Source organism: Manis javanica, chromosome 12 (assembly GCF_040802235.1).
Source record: "Manis javanica isolate MJ-LG chromosome 12, MJ_LKY, whole genome shotgun sequence".
NCBI classification, from domain to species: Eukaryota; Metazoa; Chordata; class Mammalia; order Pholidota; family Manidae; genus Manis; species Manis javanica.
In genome coordinates, this window is record NC_133167.1 from 101,058,695 (window position 1) to 101,082,035 (window position 23,341).

At 39.2% G+C, this 23,341-nt stretch overlaps 1 protein-coding gene and 1 pseudogene across 2 annotated transcripts in view; both read left to right on the forward strand.

Annotated features, from left to right (window-relative positions):
- ACSL1 (acyl-CoA synthetase long chain family member 1) overlaps positions 1-23,341 on the forward strand; it is a 122,754-nt gene that overhangs the window by 30,368 nt on the left and 69,045 nt on the right. The window lies entirely within an intron of this gene.
- LOC140845314 (non-selective voltage-gated ion channel VDAC3 pseudogene) lies at positions 16,004-16,915 on the forward strand (annotated as a pseudogene).

Genomic DNA, 23,341 nt, shown 5'->3' on the forward strand with positions numbered 1-23,341 from the left:
CTGAATGTCTTATGCACACTTCAGATCTCAGGGGACAGTGGCAGAGATCCTATGCTCTGCTTGGCCAGCCCTGCTTTGGCTGGTGGTAAACTCCGAGGATGCTGTGCTCTGCACCAGAGGGGGAAGGGAGGAGGCGCCCACCTCCCGCGGCTGTTTAGTTGCCAAGTTGCTTATTCAATCTGTTACTTTTGCTCCGTTTTCCCCTGCCTCTGCGCATGGAATTCTGCCAGAAGCCCTCCTTGGCTCCGTAGCTACCTTCTGCATGTATGTTGGGTTAGGATTTCTTTGATTCCTATGATCCTGTCTGCCTTTAATCAATCATGAATTTCCTCGAAGTTTCCGCCTCTCTGGTTGTGCTGCTGCTTACTTTATATCTCTCATTTTAATTCATTCTTTTAAGGTTGTAAGGTATTTTTTCCTGGATGTTTCAGGTAGGAGGTAGAAATGTGCGTTTGGTTTTCCACCTTGATTCAATATCTAGTCTCTCCCACAGATTCAGTGTTATACTGAATATAAGCCAATTTAATAACGCAATTATTCTTTTAATTACCATTCTGTACTCTAGGATTCTAATACCTTCATTTTGTACCTGCTTTGGGGATAGAGGTCAAAATCTCTTCTCTGTAGGTCCAGTTGCTCATTATTGCCTCCAAGCCTATGAACTCTATTTGTCTACTAAAAACCATGACAGTAGCCTTACTTCTCGTCCATTAGGCATTTCCTGGATGTCAAATTCAGCTCAGTTATCTGAACCACTGTGACTTCATGCCTTCACTAAATTCCTAGGGAGTATCCTTGCCTCTGTCTCCCAGTCGACCTGGATTTCCCAGGCACTGGGTGTGTCTTCGCGTCCTGATAAATAACATTGACTCATTTTGTCATTAACCAGACTCCTGGTCCCAGCCAGTTCTGGTGTTCCGTCCTGTTCCCCACACTGTGACTATAATTAGTGCCACAGATCTTATATTGGTTTTTCTGGATTGTCACAACAACCTTACATAATCGATGTTTGTTTTAATTTAATTAAATTTGTTTTAATTCTAATTTAGTTTTAATCCTTTGTTTTAATTCTAATTTAGTTCATATATATTCCATAATGTAAAATTGGCTTTAACAAAAAGAACAAAATTTTACAGATGGGAAGACTATTTAAAAAGAATTCAATGCTAAGTATTTCATCACAAACTAATATTAACCTTGGAAAATATAGTTGAGACTTGAGAATTCAAGTTAGTAGGTTACTGAGCAGTACTAATGATCATACAGAATGAGATATGCAGATTCTACCTGAATTAGTTACGGTACAGTCAGGAGATACAAACCAGGCAGTTATTATAATGACAGAACTTAATATAAAGTATTATTAACTAGGTTACTGTACTAGCTTCCTAGTATTGCTGTAAGAAATTACCACAAACTTCGTGGCTTAATCCTACACCTGATATCTTACAGTTCTGTAGGTCAGAATTCTGAAACCAGTTCCACTAGGCTAATCAAGGTGTCAGCAAAATTGTGTTCCTTCTGGAGGCTCTGGGGAACAGTATGTTTCCTTAGCTTTCCCAGCTTCCATAAGCCACCTGCATTTCTTGTCTCTTTGGCTCCACGTCACTCCAACCTCTTCTGTTGTCACATCTCCTCTGAGTCTGACCCTTTTATCTTCCTCTCATAAAGACCCTTGTGATTATACGGGGCTCATGCAGATAATCCAGGATAATCTTCCCAACTCAAGATCCTTAACTGCAAAGTTCTTTTGCCATGTAAGGTGAAATACTCAGAGGTTTCAGCACGAGAGGATCTGGGGGGACTATTATTCTACCCATCAAAATAACTGACAGGGCAAAAATCAAACACCAAGGTATCACATGTTATAGATGGAATCAGCGACTGCAGGAAACAGCAATCCCCTGAGGGTTCCAACGAAGGGGAGATGTTGGAATGTTTAGAATTTAGAAGCTTAGGAAAGCAACTCACAGAGCAGAAACCTAGGCCTCTGAGGCTATGCCTGCAACAGTGCTGGTGTCTCTGGAGGGGCCAGGTTCTCCAAGGCTAGGAGACCTGCAGGCTGCTGCATGTGGAACCCGGTGCAGTGCAGGGGAGGAAGCCAGGTGGCTGGTGCTGACCAGAAGAGGACACCCACAGGAAGTCCCCAGGAAGCCACAGGAGGAGAAGGTCCTTTTCTTCCCTCCTGCCTCCCAGTCTTTCTCCAGGGCTCCTTGTGGGCAGTCCAAGAGCCAGAGAAAAATAGGCACAGAGAGGCCCAGACCCAGCATTACAAAGCAGAGTGCAGAAGAGAAACTGGACTGGAGAGACAATAGGTTTACAAGTGGCACATGACTCAACTTGTTGAAAATCACAGAGCATAAATCAATAATTATTTTGATTACGTACCTGGAACCATGACTATTCTACTCAGTTCATTAGGTTTTTTTGATATGTTGCAGCTTCAGAACACCTTAAGACATATGTATGGACATTATGTAGTGTTTCAATGTAAGGGGTGATAGTACAGCATGGAGAACATAGTCAGTGATTCTGTAACATCTTTCTATGTTGACAAATAACCACACTAGAGGGGGCGAGGATTTAATAATGTAGGTAACCACTGTCGAATCACTGTGCTGTACATTTGAAACCAATGTAAGATTGTTTATCAACAATACTTCAATAAAATAAATAAATAAATAAAACCTGACATTTGTGCACAAAAAAAGAAAGAAATTATATAGTGTTTTTAGATAGCCTTGAGATTATTTCATGATTACCACACTTTTTAGAAAGGATGCACTCTTGGGTTGTTTGGTTTTAGAACACCCACTGTGATATCCTTAAATCCCTTCTGGTGCATATTTAGTTTTAGATTAAAGCAAATTAAAACCATTAATTCATTTGAGGATTTCATACCATTCTTTGAGACACCTATGGACAATTTAGGATCCCTCAAAATAAGAGGAGGATTTCTGATCAATACAGTGGTTTCAAAAAAACCATTTCATCATCATAAATGAAAAGAAACTCATCAAGGAGACATTCTGGGTTAGAAAAATATATCCTATTTTGAGAGGGTCATCTATCCTTTTTCACTCCTATTTTGGCCTCATATTTTAATGACTTGTGCAAACACAGCCTTTCTAGACCTAGTTTTCAGTTTTCATATACCAGGTTTGTGTTCCACAATACTATATATTTTATGTAATATCCTCTCCATATTATCAAGCTGTTGTCCTATTTTAAAAATAAGACTTAAAGAGTTCAACATTCTGTGTCTATCCAGCACCTTGTGCTCCATGTTGACTTCTAGAATGTACCAAGTTGGAGCGCCTGCAGTGTTGTACTTGGCGCACTCTTTCATTCTCAAGTAAATTAATTACAATGCTTTTAGTCCTAGCCTTGGTTGGCTAGTTTTGCTTTCAACATCATTCAGTATTCTTTCTTGTTATAATCACCAAGGAATGTCTTTAACCAAAATATTCCTTCAACTGCTTTTACCAATAATTGTTTCCTTCCCTTCATTTACAAATGCAGCTCCAAAAGTTATACTTTTATTTCAAATAATCAATTAACCACTTCACTGGAACCTTCTTGTAAGGAGATTTTTGTTTGGGGAAAAGAAAACAATACAAGGAAAACAAAAATTTTATCAGGAATTTTTTGCAAAGACATTTTCCAGGATAAATTGGGTCTGTGTAATTCATCCTATCCCCATACATATATTTATTATGTTAGATTATATATTATATATATTTAGTATGTTAGATTATGTTCAAAGTAGTGATCCTTAGAAAGTCCACAAGTATTGTTTTCTTAATTCCTATTTTACCACTACCTCATTTTCTATTATTTCTGTTGGTGATAAAGTTTCTTTTAAGATTTCTTCTTTTCTTTTAAAAAAATCCCACAGTGCTTTGTTTTGGTAATACTACTCTGCCCTTTGTTTTTTTCTCCCCCCTCACAACAACCACACAGTTTTCCTAACTTTTATATTTTAAGTCTTTACTATTCTTAGTAAAGAATATTTTATTTTATATTTTATATATTTTTATATTTTTAAGTCTTTATTAAGTCCCTAATAATTGATTGACCAAATGCATATTATTATCTTGCTTTATTACTCACATAGCTACAGTATATATCGTTTATTTTCCCCTCTCTAAATTTCTCATATAGTCTCAGTAATAAGTTGACAGTTTGGGTTCATACAACAAAGTTCCTTACATTTCCCAGGCAAATGTACCAAAGGAGATGATTAGTCATAGGGTAATGTATATATATATATATATACACATACACACACACACACATATATATATAAGTATATCTATATGTATATGGAGAGAGAAATTTAAAGATAAGATATTAAGATATTGAGGAATATTAAGATGCTATAGCTATGTTTCACTTCTGTTGTTCATTTTATATACTTTATGTTCACATATATATGATTTCTAATATTTTGTAGCCTGCTGGTTTTTTTCACTCTGATTCTTTTCATTTATACCTAAACATTTTCATCCCTGGGAGTTCTACTTCTGATTGTGGTAGTCTAAGTAATTCAGATTAATCCTCTTGCTCAGCGCAAGACAAAAAATTGAACAGAAGCAATATTAGCCAAGATAACAACTGAATGCCTTTCAAAATGGATGGGTAATATCAAAATACAGATTCAAGAAGTACTATAGAATCAAGAGGGTAACGATAAAAAATATAACGCTAAAGCACATCACAGTACAACTGCTGAAAAGGAAGGGCCAAAAGGTCTGAAAAGTAGCTAATAGAAGAAAAAAGGATTACCTTCAAAGTAGCAATAATAAAACTTGACAGTTTACTTTCCAAAAGAAACAAAAAAAGCCAGGAGACAATGGAATGATATCTTCAAAACACTGGGAGAAAATAATTGCAATTTATATTTCAATACCATCCAAAATAGCCTTAAAAATGTAGGTGATATAATACATTTTCAGACAAACAAAAATGGAAAAAATTCATCAGCAGCAGACCTACACTAGTGAAAATACCAAAGAATGTTCTTCATTAAGGAAGAAAATGATTCCAGATAGCAGCTCAGAGATGCAAAAAAGAACGAAGAGAAATATAAAAGATAAAGACAAAAGGAAATACAAATGAATATTGATAATTGAAATTATACCAAAATGTTATGGGGTTTTAAATACATAAAAATCAAAATACATGCAAAACCAATTTAGAAAACATTTGGTAGTTTCTTGAAAATTGCAACATACACTTACACACGGCCAGAAATTCTAATGTCCATCAAATGGTGAATGTATAAACAAACTGTGGAATAGCACCCCGATAGAATATCACTCAGCCATACATAGTAGTGAACTACCGATGTGAACAACAATTGAGTGAATCTCAAAACATTGTGCTGATCTAGCCAAGTCAAACACAAAACAGTACAAAGCAAACCTATAATAATGAAATCAGATCAGTGGTTGCTTGGAGGTGGAGGAATTAGTATAGTCAAACACAAAAAAGAGTACAAAAGCAAACCTATATTAATGGAAATCAGGTCAATGGCTGCTTGGAGTTGGAGGAACTGATGACACGAGAGGACTTTTCTTGTTGGTTCCACGGATATAAACATTTGTCAGAACTCATCAAACTGTCTCTTAAAACAGGCACACGTTATTGAGTGTCAACTCTATCTCCATAAAGTTAATTAATTCTACAAAATGTAAAAAAATAGCATCTAAGTTTTGTACAAAGGTAAATGCAGTTAAAATACACAAGATCCTAGCATTGTCCAAGCAAGAGGTAAAAAGTGTTTGTATCTGATGTTGATTTTAAAAAGGAGTGTGTTTATAATAGTATCTAGTGTAACCACTAAAACAATAGTAAAATAATGTATAAATACCAAAATAATAAATGGGAAAATGGAATAGTCAAAACAGGTAATCAATTTCAAAGAAACTAAGAAAAGAAATATAGAACATATGGGACAACTAGAAAGCAAGTGGTGAGATGGTGGATCTGGGTTGAGAAAAGAAGCAACTATATACTGCTTATAAGAAACACATAACAAAGCTAAGAATACAGAAATATTGAAAGTAAGGGAATAAAAAATATATACCATGCAGACACTAACCCAAAAAAGCAAAACAAAACAAAAAAACTCCAGAGCTATTATATCAATATCAGACAAAGTGGACTTTAAAGAAGAAATAATTACTAGAGATATAGAGGAATATTTCACAAGAATAAATACTCTTATTTACCAGAAAGATATAGTGATTCTAAAAATGTATGTACTTAATAACATAGCCTTGAAATGTGTGAGGCAAAAATTAACCTAATTACAGGAAGAAATAGATAAATCTATCATAGTGTGAAATTTTATCACCTTTCTCATTAAGGAGACAAAAAATATAGATTTGACTTTCACAATTAATAAATTGGACTTAATTGGTAAATAGTATTTTGCCTACCACTGCAGATTCATTTTTTAAAAATACACTTAGAGTTTTATAAAAATTATCATATACTGGGTTTAAATAAAGTCTCAACAAAAATACAAAGTTTGTTGTCTGGCAGTATTGGAATTACATTATATATAAATTATTAAAAGACCATTTGAAGATACCTCCAAGTGTGGAAATTAAGTATTATCCTTTAAATAACCCATAAGTCAAAGAAGAAATAATAAGGAAAATTAGAAAATATTTTAATGGAGTGATAATGAAAATACTGCAGACATGTTGGTTGCAGCTAAAGCTATACTTAGAGAAAAATCTATACCTTTAATAATACATATAATAGAAAAGAAGGCTGAAATATCAATGATCTAAGCATCTATGTCAAAAATTTAGAAAAATACCAAATTAAACTCCAAGTAGAAGAGAGGAAATAATAACAATAAGAGGAGAACTAAATGAAATATAAAACAAATGTGAAATAGAGACAGTCAGCAAAACAAGAAGTTAGTTCTCCGAAAAGACTAATTAAGTCGTAAGTCCCTGGTAGAATCTAGGAAAAAGAGAAGTTAAAAATAACCAATTTCAAGAAGGAAAGCAGGGACACTGTTATAGATCCTATAAGTATTTGAGATATTATCAGATGATGTTATAGCCAATTAAAAAATTTTTAATTAGGGGCGGAGCCAAGATGGCGGCGTGAGTAGAGCAGTGGAAATCTCCTCCCAAAAACACATAGAGCTATGAAAATATAACAAAGAAAAATCTTCCTAAAATAGAGACCACAGGACACAGGACAACATCCAGACCACATCCACACCTGCAAGAACCCAGCACCTTGCGAAGGGGGTAAGATACAAGCCCCAGCCCGGCAGGACCCGAGCGCCCCTCCCCCAGGCTCCCAGTGGGTGGAAAGAAACCGGAGCGGTTTTTTTTTTTTTTTTTTTTTGGCGAGTGCTTTTTGGAAGCCTTAAAGGGACAGGGACCCCGTTGCTAGGGAGGCAGGGTGGCAGGACCGGTGAGCAGGTGCCTGGGACCGGCACTTGAGGACGGAGGAAATCGCGTGTTTTTCCCCCTTTTTTTTCTCTTTTTGGCGAGTGCTTTTTGGAAGCCTTAAAGGGACAGGGATCCTGGTGCTAGGGAGGCAGGGCGGCGGGACTGGTGAGCGGGTGCCTGGGACCGGCGCCTGAGGACAAAGAATATCCCATGTTTTTCCCTGTGGGACCGGTGGGCGGGTGCCTGAGACCGGCACCTGAAGACGGAGGAAATCGCGTGTTTTTCCCCCTTTTTTTTCTCTTTTTGGTGAGTGCTTTTTGGAAGCCTTAAAGGGAGAGGGACCCCGGTGCTAGGGAGGCAGGGCGGCGGGACTGGTGAGCGGGTGCCTGGGACCGGCGCCTGAGGAAAAAGAATATCATGCGTATTTCCTTGCGGGACCAGTGGGCGGGTGCTTTTTGGAAGCCTTGAAGGGACAGGGACCCTGGTGCTAGGGAAGCAGGGCAGCAGGACCAGTGAGCGGGTGCCTGGGACCGGCGCCTGAGGACAAAAAAAAAATCAAGTGTTTCTTCCTTTTTTTTTTTTTTTTTTTCTGTTCCCTCTCTCATTGTTGCTGTTGTTGTTTTGGTTTGGAGAGTGCTTTTTGGAAGTCTTAAAGGGGCAGGACAGGTCACTTAGACCAGAGGCAGGGAATCTGGGGATCTCTGGGCACTCTAACCCCCTGGGCAGCAGGGAGCACAGAGGCCCCTTACAGAGATAAACAGCCTCCCAGCCGCTCCCCCTCCAACGGGGCTCCACCATTTTGGGGGAGCAGCCCCAGCCAGGCCACGCCCACAGCAACAGCAGAGATAAACCCCATAGCAACCAGGCAGGAAGCAGAAGCCCTGTCTGCACACAGCTGCCCAGCACAAGCCACTAGAGGTCACTATTCTCCCAGGTGAGGAAGGCCACAAACCAACAAGAAGGGAAGCTCTTCCAGCGGTCACTTGTACCAGCTCTGCACACTGTCTCTATCACCATGAAAAGACAAAACTACAGGCAGACAAAGATCACAGAGACAACACCTGAGAAGGAGACAGACCTAACCAGTCCTCCTGAAAAAGAATTCAAAATAAAAATCATGAACATGCTGACAGAGATGCAGAGAAAAATGCAAGAGCAATGGGATGAGATGCAGAGAAAAATGCAAGAGCAGTGGGATGAAGTCCGGAGGGAGATCACAGATGTCAGGAAGGAGATCACAGAAGTGAAACAATCCCTGGAAGGATTTATAAGCAGAATGGATAAGATGCAAGAGGCCATTGAAGGAATAGAAGCCAGAGAACAGGAACGTATAGAAGCTGATATAGAGAGAGATAAAAGGATCTCCAGGAATGAAACAACACTAAGAGAACTATGTGACCAAGCCAAAAGGAGTAATATTCGTATTATAGGGATACCAGAAGAAGAAGAAAGAGGAAAAGGGATAGAAAGTCTCTTTGAAGAAATAATTGCTGAAAACTTCCCCAAACTGGGGGAGGGAATAATTGAACAGACCATGGAATTACACAGAACCCCCAACAGAAAGGATCCAAGGAGAACAACACCAAGACACATAGTAATTAAAATGGCAAGGATCAAGGACAAGGAAAGAGTTTTAAAGGCAGCTAGAGAGAAAAAGGTCACCTATAAAGGAAAACCCATCAGGCTAACATCAGACTTCTCGACAGAAACCCTACAGGCCAGAAGAGAATGGCATGATATACTTAATGCAATGAAACAGAAGGGCCTTGAACCAAGGATACTGTATCCAGCACGACTATCATTTAAATATGATGGCGGGATTAAACAATTCCCAGACAAGCAAAAGCTGAGGGAATTTGCTTCCCACAAACCACCTCTACAGGGCATCCTACAGGGACTGCTCTAAATGGGAGCACCCCTAAAAAGAGCACAGAACACAACACACAACATATGAAGAATGGAGGAGGAGGAATAAGAAGGGAGAGAAGAAAAGAATCTCCAGACAGTGTATATAACAGCTCAATAAGTGAGCTAAGTTAGGCAGTAAGATACTAAAGAAGTTAACCTTGAACCTTTGGTAACCACGAATCTAAAGCCTGCAATGGCAATAAGTACATATCTCTCAATAGTCACCCTAAATGTAAATGGACTTAATGCACCAATCAAAAGCCACAGAGTAATAGAATGGATAAAAAAGCAAGATCCATCTATATGCTGCTTACAAGAAACTCACCTTAAACCCAAAGACAAGCATAGACTAAAAGTCAAGGGATGGAAAAACATATTTCAGGCAAACAACAGTGAGAAGAAAGCAGGGGTTGCAGTACTAATATCAGACAAAATAGACTTCAAAACAAAGAAAGTAACAAGAGATAAAGAAGGACACTACATAATGATAAAGGGCTCAGTCCAACAAGAGGATATAACCATTCTAAATATATATGCACCCAATACAGGAGCACCAGCATATGTGAAGCAAATACTAACAGAACTAAAGAGGGAAATAGACTGCAATGCATTCATTTTAGGAGACTTCAACACACCACTCACCCCAAAGGATAGATCCACCGGGCAGAAAATAAGTAAGGACACACAGGCACTGAACAACGCACTAGAACAGATGGACCTAATAGACATCTATAGAACTCTACATCCAAAAGCAACAGGATATACATTCTTCTCAAGTGCACATGAAACATTCTCCAGAATAGACCACATACTAGCTCAAAAAAAGAGCCTCAGTAAACTCCAAAATATTGAAATTCTACCAACCAATTTTTCAGACCACAAACGTATAAAAGTAGAAATAAATTCTACAAAGAAAACAAAAAGGCTCACAAACACATGGAGGCTTAACAACATGCTACTAAATAATCAATGGATCAATGAACAAATCAAAATAGAGATCAAGGAATATATAGAAACAAATGACAACAACAACACTAAGCCCCAACTTCTGTGGGACGCAGCGAAAGCAGTCTTAAGAGGAAAGTATATAGCAATCCAGGCACACTTGAAGAAGGAAGAACAATCCCAAATGAATAGTGTAACATCACAATTATCAAAACTGGAAAAAGAAGAACAAATGAGGCCTAAAGTCAGCAGAAGGAGGGACATAATAAAGATCAGAGAAGAAATAAACAAGATTGAGAAGAATAAAACAATAGCAAAAATCAACGAAACCAAGAGCTGGTTCTTTGAGAAAATAAACAAAATAGATAAGCCTCTAGCCCAACTTATTAAGAGAAAAAGAGAATCAACACAAATCAACATAATCAGAAATGAGAATGGAAAAATCACGACAGACTCCACAGAAATACAAAAAATTATTAAAGACTACTATGAAAACCTATATGCCAACAAGCTGGAAAACTTAGAAGAAATGGACAACTTCCTAGAAAAATACAACCTCTCAAGACTGACCAAGGAAGAAACACAAAAGTTAAACAAACCAATTACAAGCAAAGAAATTGAAACAGTAATAAAAAAACTACCCAAGAACAAAACCCCGGGGCCGGATGGATTTACCTCGGAATTTTATCAGACACACAGAGAAAACATAATACCCATTCTCCTTAAAGTGTTCCAAAAAATAGAAGAAGAGGGAATACTCCCAAACTCATTCTATGAAGCCAACATCACCATAATACCAAAACCAGGCAAAGACCCCACCAAAAAAGAAAATTACAGACCAATATCCCTGATGAATGTAGATGCAAAAATAGTCAATAAAATATTAGCAAACAGAATTCAACAGTATATCAAAAGGATCATACACCATGACCAAGTAGGATTCATCCCTGGGATGCAAGGATGGTACAACATTCAAAAATCCATCAACATCATCCACCACATCAACAAAAAGGAAGACAAAAACCACATGATCATCTCCATAGATGCTGAAAAAGCATTTGACAAAATTCAACATCCATTCATGATAAAAAGTCTCATCAAAATGGGAATAGAGGGCAAGTACCTCAACATAATAAAGGCCATATATGATAAACCCACAGCCAGCATTATACTGAACAGCGAGAAGCTGAAAGCATTTCCTCTGAGATTGGGAACCAGATGGATGCCCACTCTCCCCACTGTTATTTAACATAGTACTGGAGGTCCTAGCCACGGCAATCAGACAAAACAAAGAAATACAAGGAATCCAGATTGGTAAAGAAGAAGTTAAACTGTCACTATTTGCAGATGGTATGATACTGTACATAAAAAACCCTAAAGACTCCACTCCAAAACTACTAGAACTGATATCGGAATACAGCAAAGTTGCAGGATACAAAATTAACACACAGAAATCTGTAGCTTTCCTATACACTAACAATGAATCAATAGAAAGAGAAATCAGGAAAACAATTCCATTCACCATTGCATCAAAAAGAATAAAATACCTAGGAATAAACCTAACCAAAGAAGTGAAAGACTTATACTCTGAAAACTACAAGTCACTCTTAAGAGAAATTAAAGGGGACACTAATAAATGGAAACTCATCCCATGCTCATGGCTAGGAAGAATTAATATCATCAAAATGGCCATCCTGCCCAAAGCAATATACAGATTTGATGCAATCCCTCTCAAATTACCAGCAACATTCTTCAATGAATTGGAACAAATAATTCAAAAATTCATATGGAAACACCAAAGACCCCGAATAGCCAAAGCAATCCTGAAAAAGAAGAATAAAGTAGGGGGGATCTCACTCCCCAACTTCAAGCTCTACTACAAAGCCATAGTAATCAAGGCAATTTGGTACTGGCACAAGAACAGAGCCACAGACCAGTGGAACAGATTAGACGCTCCAGACATTAACCCAAACATATATGGTCAATTAATATTTGATAAAGGAGCCATGAACATACAATGGCAAAATGACATTCTCTTCAACAGATGGTGCTGGCAAAACTGGACAGCTACATGTAGGAGAATGAAACTGGACCATTGTCTAACCCCATATACAAAGGTAAACTCAAAATGGATCAAAGACCTAAATGTAAGTCATGAAACCATTAAACTCTTGGAAAAAAACATAGGCAAAAACCTCTTAGACATAAACATGAGTGACCTCTTCCCGGGCAAGGAAAACAACAGCAAAAATGAGCAAGTGGGACTACATTAAGCTGAAAAGCTTCTGTACAGTGAAAGACACCATCAATAGAACAAAAAGGAACCCTACAGTATGGGAGAATATATTTGAAAATGACACATCCGATAAAGGCTTGACGTCCAGAAGATATAAAGAGCTCACACGCCTCAACAAACAAAAAACAAATAACCCAATTAAAAAATGGGCAGAGGAACTGAACAGACAGTTCTCTAAAAAAGAAATACAGATGGCCAAGAGACACATGAAAAGATGCTCCACATCACTAATTATCAGAGAAATGCAAATTAAAACTACAATGAGGTATCACCTCACACCAGTAAGGATAGCTGCCATCCAAAAGACAAACAACAACAAATGTTGGCGAGGCTGTGGAGAAAGGGGAACCCTCCTGCACTGCTGGTGGGAATGTAAATTAGTTCAACCATTGTGGAAAGCAGTATGGAGGTTCATCAAAATGCTCAAAACAGACCTACCATTTGACCCAGGAATTCCACTCCTAGGAATTTACCCTAAGAACGCAGCAATCAAGTTTGAGAAAGACAGATGTACCCCTATGTTTATCGCAGCACTATTTACAATAGCCAAGAATTGGAAGCAACCTAAATGTCCATCGGTAGATGAATGGATAAAGAAGATGTGGTACATATACACAATGGAATACTACTCAGCCATAAGAAGTGGAAAAATCCAACCATTTGCAGCAACATGGATGGAGCTGGAGAGTATTATGCTCAGTGAAATAAGTCAAGCGGAGAAAGAGAAATACCAAATGATTTCACTCATCTGAGGAGTATAGGAACAAAGGAAAAACTGAAGGAACAAAACAGCAGCGGAATTACAGAACCCAAAAGGGACTAACAGGTACCAAAGGGAAAGGAACTGGGGAGGATGGGTGGGCAGGGAGGGATAAGGGGTGTGAGAAGAAGAAGGGGAGTATTAAGATTAGCATGCTTGAAGGGGGATGGAGAAAGGGGAGGGTGGGCTGCACAACACAGAGAGGACAAGTAGTGACTCTACATTTTGCTAAGCTGATGGACAGTAACCGTAATGTGGTTGTTAGGGGGGACCTGATATAGGGGAGAGCATAGTAAACATAGTATTCTTCATGTAAGTATAGATTAAAAATTAAAAAAAAAAAAAGAAAGAAAGAAAGAAAGAAAAGGGGGATTACTCCTTGATAGGATAAAACTATTGGTAAATCAAAGATCAACGCATGCTTTAAATATCCTTAATGTTGATCACTTAAAGGGTGTCAGATGATCAGCTATGGAGGTACTCTTTTCTGATAATATTCCTTTCTCTTAATAAAAAATAAAAAAAAAAAAAGCAGTTACTGTGTGCTGACCTCCAATGAGTTCTGCACAGTGGTATAGAGGGCATGTCAAAGTGTGGGCAAAGGGTCTGTTTGTTTCTATGCAGAAGATCAAGGCCTAGCTTGGATACCCAGAAAATGAACTAAGATACGATATGAGGAGGAGCTTCCGGCATCAGCACTCTCTGGAGGACTTGTGCCGGGGGATGATTATCAAAAAGCCTCCACAGGGATCTGGACGATTCTACGGTTGTGGCTGCATCCAGCCCACCGTCTCCTGGACTTGCCATAAGAAGGAGGAGGGAGATGTCTAGGCTGGCATGTGCATACAGTGAGACAACGAATTTGACCGGATCTGTACTGTTGGAACTCAACCAGGAGTTGGGAGGGGTGCAAGGTGTAGCACTCCAAAATCTTATGACTATAGACTATCTACGGTTAAAAGAACATATGGGATGTGAACAGATCCCAGAAATGGGCTGCTTTAATTTGTCTGATTTCTCTCAGACTGTTCAAGTACAGTTGGACAATATCCATCATATCATAGACAAATTTTCACAAATGCCTAGGGTGCCTAAATGGTTTTCTTGGCTTCACTGGAGATGGATGGTAATTATAGATTTGCTTTGTTTATGTCACCATATTCCTATTATGTTAATATGTGTGTGCAAATTAGTTAGTAGTTTAAAAGCTATACATACTTAAGGTACTCTACAAGAAGATATGTCAAAGAAATAATCAATCCTCCCATGTTTTCTTCCATATGCTACATCTGTAGCTTTTCTTCTTTCTTCCTAATTACAACCCTTAAATAGAATTTGTGCCTCATATCGAATTTACCGAGTATCATAATTCCTCCAGGTGGTAAAGATACCTCGAGACAAGTGCTGGGCATAGAAGCCACAGGGCATAAATCTGCAAAGAAGTAAAAAGCTAACCTTTTCAAACAATATGGCTTCTCTCTCACTTACCAACTTTACATTTCCCTGTATGGCCCCGGAAGAGGACTGGTTAGCCAGAGACGGGTAAGATTCCTCAAGGGAGGAACAACCTAAGACAGGCACAGTCGCAGGGGGGCCATCAGGTGAGAATTTGGGGATCAACAGAGGTGAGGCTCAGAACCTCACCCCCCCTGCTTTGAGAGAAATCTTCTGCATCCGTGGATGTCTTGCTGCCCTTGTCTAGCCTGGATTAATACTTAGTCCATAGGCACACACCTGATCATCTGATCATCTACATTTGCCCTCTTACAGCACTAAACTATGTTTTCTACCTTTATCTTGCATCTACCTACCACTTCAGCATTTTATTAAAAATAAAAATAATAATAATAATAAAGGGAGAAATGTGGGATCAACATATAAATCAAGTACAAAAATCAAACGAATATTCATATTTGACCTGATGGTTTATAGTTCATAATGCGTGATCAAAACCAAAAGTTTCTGTGATGACTGCCCTTGTACTGTTCACCATGTAAGAACTTATTCACTATGTAAGAATTCGTTCACCATGTAAGAACTTGTTCATTATGCTTCAGAAGATTGGAGACTGACGAGAATTAGACTTGAGATGGATTAATGATTGTACATTGAGCATTGACCCCCCATATACTGAATTTTATTGTTATTAACAACCATTTGATCAATAAATATGAGAGATGCCCTCTCAAAAAAAAATTTTTTTTTAATTAAAAATCAGCTATTAAGAATTTAGTTATTTATGAATAATTAAGATTTTAGAGCAATGGACAATTTCTTAGAAAGGCATAATTTATCTAAACTGACACAAGAAAATCTGCACTGTCCTATACCAATGAAAGAACTGAAATGCATAATTTTAAACTTTCCATCAAAAAGCTCTAGATCCAGATCCTCCATCTCATGAATTTTGCCAAATATTTGAGAAAGAAATATTGCATTTGTACGTAAACCTTTCCAGAAAATAGAGAAAAATACTTTGCATTCTGTTTCCTGAGGCCAGTGTCACTGTGATACTGAAACCTGACAAGAACATTATAAGAAAGGAAAATTACAAGCCAGTATTACATAATGTTTTACATAAATGTAAAAAAAATTTAAACCAACCCTTAGGAAAACAAATCCAGGTGTCTGGTCAATACATTGTGACCAAATTGGGCTATTTCAAGAATGCAAGGTTGGTTTAACATTTGTGTTGCCCTGGGAGACCTGCGACAGGCCCTCTGGTTGGAGGTATGTGTAATGCCAGCTTACTGTCACCTAGGAAAGGCTGCCAAAGGTGTCTTCAATGCGGGATAGGGGTTTGGTATATAGATCTGAGAAAGTTTTGTAGTGGCATGAAATCTACTCTGGTCACACTTGCACTGATAAAAGGGAAAGCATCAGGCAACCTAGAGACCAAATATAAGATCTGTAACTATGGTCTTATCTTCACCCAAAAATGGAACACAGTCACTACTCTTGGGACAGAAATTCCTTTGTAGAGTAAGTTGATTGAAGGGTTAAAACTGACTCCTCATAAAATATTTATACTGAACATGGGACAGAAGAGAGGAAATTGAAGTTTCCTATATAGCGATTGTTTCAGTCCTGGTAGTAGTGTTCATACAGATTTTTCTGGACCAAACATTTATGACTGGACTGTGCTAGCCTCTGGAGGTTGGCTTGCTAGTTATCAGGTGTGTTTTGACACAACCGAACCCAAACTACCACAGAATAGTTTTGCCCTGGGCTACAAGGCTGCAGACTTCTAGCTGCGTGCTCATGTGGATGATGGCTCTGAATTTGGATTCCATTTACCACAAAGTTAATAAGGACCAGAAAGTCAATGAGGAGACTGGAATGGCAGTGACCCTTGCTTGGATGGCTGGCACCAACAATACCCATTTCGACATTGGTGCTAAGTACAAACTGGCTTCTCTACCTGCTAAAGTAAATAATGCCAGCTTGATTTGACTAAGTTATACTCAAACCCTTTGACCAGGAGTCAAACTGACCATGCCAACTTAAATGGATGCAAAGGCCTTCAGTGCAGGAAGTCACTGGGTAGGATTTGAACTAAAAAGCTTCATGTGGTTTTGAGTATGCAATAAACCCACCACGTCTGCAACAAAATGAGAGAGGATGGTTTAACATTTGAAATAATTGTCACATTAACAGAATAAAGGGGAAAATATATTACCTTCTAAATAAGTGCTGAGAAAGAACTTGCAAAATCTTACATTCATGATATGTAAAATATAAATATCAGCAAATATAAACAAGACTGCTTGAATCTGAAAGAATGCACCTATAAAAAATCTTACACAGACATTATAATGCTTCAATGTTATAGGCTTTCCCTCTGGCATTGAGAATGAGACAAGAATGCCCTAGCCAAGTTGATAACAAGATAAAGAAAAGTTTAAGAATATGAACCCAAGGATAAAAACTGCTTCTATCCACAGGCAATTTAGTGATGTACATTGACCATCCAAAGAATCTGCAGATAAATTATTAAATTTGAGTAATGGGTTTAGTTAGCAAGTTTACTGGATAGCCAGTATACAAAAATCAATTTTTAATTTTTATTTATTTATTTATTTTGCTATTGAGATATAATTGACTATAAAAATGCACAGAAAAAGTTATATACACATAAAAAATGCATGCTTTGAAATATAGGGTAATCTATAATTAGATAATAAGATGTAATCACTGGATACTGATTCATTCATTTAAAAATATGATTGATTCATACAAAAAAGACTGTATTGAATGATACAATGGCCAGTTACTCTTCTGGGTTCTGGGGTTAGAGCTTGGTAAACAAGACAGATGGCCCCTTACTTGAGTACAGGGGATAACAGTTACTGAGATTATAAGAAATTCTTTCTTTTTTGATCCTTTCTATATTTTCTGAATCCTTCTCAATGAGCGTACTGTTTTTATATTTGGGGAAAAAAACTTTAGTGGAAGAAGAGAAGCAGTTAGGAAAAGCATTATTGGTTTGAGATGGACTTTCTCACCTGGTATAAACTCACACCCCATCCATACAGAGGAACAGGTACGATCATGATAGGGGAGGGAGGTAAGGAGGATCAGAACCTAGCAAACGAGAAAGACCTGTGCTTCCTGCCCAGTCCAGCATCCTGCTCTTCCCCCTGTTATAGTTTGGGCTTCCTGGCTTCTAGAAGCATCTGGACTGCAGTTATTCTGTTAATCCTGCTCACTCTATTCCATTCTGATGGTAGCTTACATCAGTGTTCAGAAGATTAAGAGCTTCATTTTTCTGATGTTTGCATTTTATTCCTTTAAAAATAGTCCTGCAATAACTTCTGGATAACTGTTTTGGCCCCCTCCTACTACAGTAGGCCATTAAACATCTTCTAGAGACCCACAAGGCTGATCTGAAAATATCAGGCAGAGGTTAATAGACTCACTAGCTCGGCACCTCCCCATCAAAAAGTGATTGCTAATTTTGGCTCCTCTTATAACAGAGCAAAACTGAGAATAATTTCAGGGCTTTGCAATGCAAAAATCCCCAGTGGCCTCATTTCTACATCCCCTCTCTACCCATAAATAATTGGGCCTAAGTTTTTGTACATTCTTATCTGATCTTGGCTGGAATTAGGGGAGAGAGCCTGACCTGGATGCGTAGAATTCTACTTTCTCGATCATGATGCAGAACTTCCCCCTCACCAGCTCGGTGCAGAGATGGGAGGGGTCATTGTGCTTCCTTCTGTGAGGGTTCAGAGAGATCCACAAGATAAGATCCTGGCGTCTTCGGTTGAAGTCCTCCTATAATTCTTCTGTAACCTCTGGCCTAGAGATCTATTTTAGGCAGTCATTTCCACACTCTCTCTGTCAGAAAAAATGCTTGTTTGTCATTGAACTAGATTTTGGAGGTGTATAAACATCTAGTTTTTAGACTGTGACTCCCCTGAAGGCTGATATCATGTTTAATTCTAGCTATTTAAGGAGTGTTAAAATTATAAGTATATGATGCATAAATAAAACCAGTTTTGATGGCTTCATTTTAATCATATTCCCAAGACCACTTTTATTTTCTGTATGTCCCCCACAAAAACTGACACTTTTTTCTTCTCCAGTTCAGTTATTTTCATCTCCCTCTCCCCAAATTGCTTGTTATCAGTTCTTCCTTTTCTACTCTCTGTTCCTACTTGTTTGTGATCTAGGAGCTTTATCTAGGAAAAGCTGTGTGGTTTGGTGGTTATAAAGCGCAGGCTGCCTGGGTTCAAATTCTGATTCCAGCACATATTTGGAAATGCTGTGTGCCTCAGTGACTCCATCCATAAATTGGGGCTAATAATGGAATAGGGCTGTGATCAGATTGTTGTGGGGGGCAGGCAATGAATGTCAAGCATCTAGTATGGAATCTGGCAATTGAAGAAGGATTCAACAAATGTCCATTGTTACTGAGAGCCCCTAAATGGGTATGGGTTGTAACATTATTCAGGTTGGCAGCCCTTTCTTCATGGCCTCTATCCAGCTCTAGGCAAAATGACCTTGATCATACAAGGATCCTTTGAAGAGAAAGTGGATAACTAATCTGTGAGGAAATATCTGGAATAACTGATTGTTTGCCCCAGAGAAGAGGGGGCAGAGAAGCACCTCCCAGCCCTGGGAACATTTCCCCTCTGCCACTCAGCCACTCTGCCAGTCCAGGAGCCGAGCCACCTGTGCAGTGTGAGCTCAGCAAGTCACAAGCTTGCTGAGGGTCAGTGTCCCTACAGATCAGCTATGTTACTTCTCCCTTTAAAAGGAGAAAGCTGCACCCTAGTGAATACAAGTTGCTCAGGGTCAAAGAGCCAATGAGTGGCAAAGCTGAGTGGAGATTCCAGGTCTGTGGAGGACCCATCCAGGACCTCTGGGAGACATGGAGCTGCTGGGTCTGTTCTCCATTTCCACTTGGTCCACCACATCTCCACTTGCCTCCTCTGCTTCTGGGGGCCTTGCCCTCTTTCCTCATCAGCTCCCAGTGATGTGCTCTCGCACCTGTGCTCTGGAGCCGGTCCTGGGTGCCGGATACAAAACACGAGTGTCTTCATACCTGGTGGCCTGGAGAGTAAGCCACTAGCCCAGAACGGACCTGGCCACAATTGCTTAGCTCAGTGGGCTGTGGAGGGACCTTGCTGTCAGATCTGGCCTGACTAGTGCCCATCTAGTCTCCAGGCCAGGAAGAGGCCAGTGTGATTCTGAATCCCAGTTCTCTTGTCTGTGGCCTTGGCACCCAGCCTGGTCTCATCTCAAGGGCTTGAACTGACCCATAGTGTCATTTCCTGCTGTAAACAGACAGATTTCTTGCATCCTGAGCACTTAAAAGCTGCCTTCCCTGCCCCCCTGATTATACTCTTTCTTTACCCACTGATTCAAAAAGAAATTAGGGCCCTCCTTTCTACTTCCCACCACCTGTTTTGTCAAATGACCTATGATATTTTGCAACCGAGTTCTTCAATTGCAAGACAACTGTAAGATTGCTAATCTCTCTTTATGGAGTAGAATCAGACTGTCCATTCCAACTGTGACATTGGGCAGATCACTTTACTGCTAGGAGACTTTATTTCCTTCTAGTTAAAATTGACATTAAATTAGATGACTTCTTTCTGCTATAAAACTCAGAATTAAGAGCTGAGACATCTTTTCTGTTACCTGAAGACTGAGAGTTTCCAAGCTAATATCTTTAACCAGGTCTGCCTGTCTTCCAAGGGGAGATTCAGAATATATTCTCCACTAGATAAAGAGCTTTAGTCTTTATTTCCAACATATATCCCCAATGCACTTGCTTGAGAATGACTGTTTTTATCTCTGTAAGCCATATCATACTGGTTGCTTCTTTTTAGTTTCAAATCTACCTTTGACACTTCTGTAAAATACCCTCAACTTTGTAGATTAAGTTATTTGCTTGGAAAACATGGTAGTTTCCTTCAATCTAAAAGTAGTCTGGAGACCTAAAACACTGAAAATAACCTTTGAAATGAATTGCCAACCCTGATGCTATTATGGAACATTGAAGTTACTAGGTATCAGCTGTCCAGTGATTTGTACTTTTTGTCTTGATGTGTGCTATAATTGTTGGCTAAATGATTAATTTTCATACTTCCTGTCTCATTTCTGCTGCTTCAATTTTTTTCTATAGATAGGTGACACAGCATTTATCATATTGGAAGTTTTCATTAATATAGTAATACACTCATTCAACAAATAAAATTGTATAATCCTCATTTACTCAAATGCTTATACTGAAAAGCATCAGAGACCCATATGCTTTTTAGGTCTTTACAACCCTAAACATCTGTTTGAAACAGAAAATTAAATCAATCTATTTTTATAAGCATGCTGATTGGTAGAAAAATATGAATCATTACCTGGAATTTTTTTTTTCAAGGTAGGAAAGCCAGGGAGGCTTTTATTGAGAGACACAGTGAGAGGACAGACAGAGCTCCCGGCTCATGCCAGGAGGGGACAAGAGAGCCCCTTTACCTGGATTTTAAAAATCCAACCTAATACTATACTTTCTTCCACAGAGATTGAGTCACCAAGTTCATTTTGTCCTCATAGGAACAAAATCAAATTAATTTCCCAGTCACTGCCACATCTAGATAGTCCATATAGTTAGTTCTCACCTGTGGAATGGAGTGAAAATGATACTGGCCTTCAGGGACTGAGGACGGCCTCTTCCAAGCCCCCATGTGCTGACTGGGTGATGCCAAGGCCATCTTAAAATCCTGTTGTAGGTGGTGGACCTTGGTGTAAAGAGCTGTGTCCCTGAATTATGGTGTGGAAGGCTGCCTGACCGACCCTGCCTGGGTGAGGTGAGTCCTCCGTTCTGGGCCTGGTGGACCCAGCAGTTAGCAGACCTGGATGACCCACTTCTCCTCCCTCTAGCTGACCTGATTAGAGACTGTGGGATCATGGGAAAGTAGCTTTGCTGCATGGCCTGGTCAAGGTGGTGCTTTACAAATGGTCTGTGACACTCCAACGACTTACTCTGCCCTCACTTTAAGTAGTGCCATTTATACCCCATCAGCAGGATAAGAAGGGGGTTCAAAGCCATGAACACATACTCTCACCTGAGCCTGGCTGTTCATCTGTGGCCAGTCCCACCTGTCAGACTTCAGAGGCCTGTCAAGATCCCTCCCTATTTGGGCATTTCATGAATAGAGCAAAATGGACTCTCTGGTGTGACTCCATCTCAGAAACCAAAACAAAGCATCCGTATCTAGCCCTTTACACTTCTTTCAGATCATTCAGTAAACATAATCTGACTTCTTTCAAAATCATATGGTTGTCTAATTTCCTTCCTTAGTAGCGGGTTAAGCAATGCTCCTGGCCTCCCATGACCCACTTCACTGGGTCCCTGGGCTCACTTAGAGCTTTTTCTCCTACTCTTATGTCGCTCCCCATCTGACTTCTTTAATGGCCCCTCTGGTTTTCCGGTGTGAGCGTGCTTCCTGTTTGTTCTGGGCAGCTCACACAGGGGGATGAATGCCTTGGGTCCTCTTCTTCATTATTTCCAGCCACTGCATCCTCATACCCATTTGTGCCTCTTCACTATCAATTCCCAGGAAATGTGCCCCAAGTATTTCCTCTTGGATCTATCTCTTCTTTAAAAGAGAGAATTTTAAAATAAGAGCTCAATAATATAGAGATCTGTGGTTTCTCTTTCCCTGTACCACAGCTGGCACCAGCTGTTTTCCTGGTTCAGTTTCCTTACAGATAATCTAAACACAAACCGTCAATTACTGAATGAAATCAGACATGATAATATCCAATTTGTTCTTTTTTGTCTCATACTCTTCTAATGTTTAAATTTCTCCATCAATCAATTAACAAATCACTCTCGTACACTTTGCAAGGAGCTTTGAGTTGAGAAAAGAAAAGAGGATGAGAACAGAAGAGATACAAGTAGCTCACAAGTAATGTGTGAGAGACTCATTTACGTGAAATCATTCCAAGATAAGAGTACATGATACTAGTTATCTGGGGTATATAAAATGTACATCCAAAATTGTAGAGGAAGAGATGAGTGTGTGTGTGCTGGATGAAAGGGAATATTTAATAAAGATGGGATTTGGCCTTTACGACTGTTAGGCTGGAGCAGTGGGAAGGACAAGCATTTCATATGTGGGGAATATCACAAACGAAGGCACAGAGGCAGAAATAGTAGTAGCTTTTCACAGTGGGTCCTATTTACCATGTACCTATTATGTGCCTTGCACCATGCCAGGCAGGCCCTTTACAATCATTATAGCTACTCCTCACCATACTCTGGGATTATGGGGTGTGTATTTTCTGGAATTTCTCAAGTAAGAGAACTCAGATTTAGAGAGGTGCTACGCATCAGAATCATGATTCAGTATCTGTGCTCTTCCCACCGCATAGGAAGGTGGGGTCCGTTAAGAAAGAAGCACCCTGGAGAGTAGAAGGCAGTAAACAAGGCAGATTAGTGAGACTTGATTGTGGAGACACTGGACATCAAGCAACAGTGTTGGTGGTCACCTAATA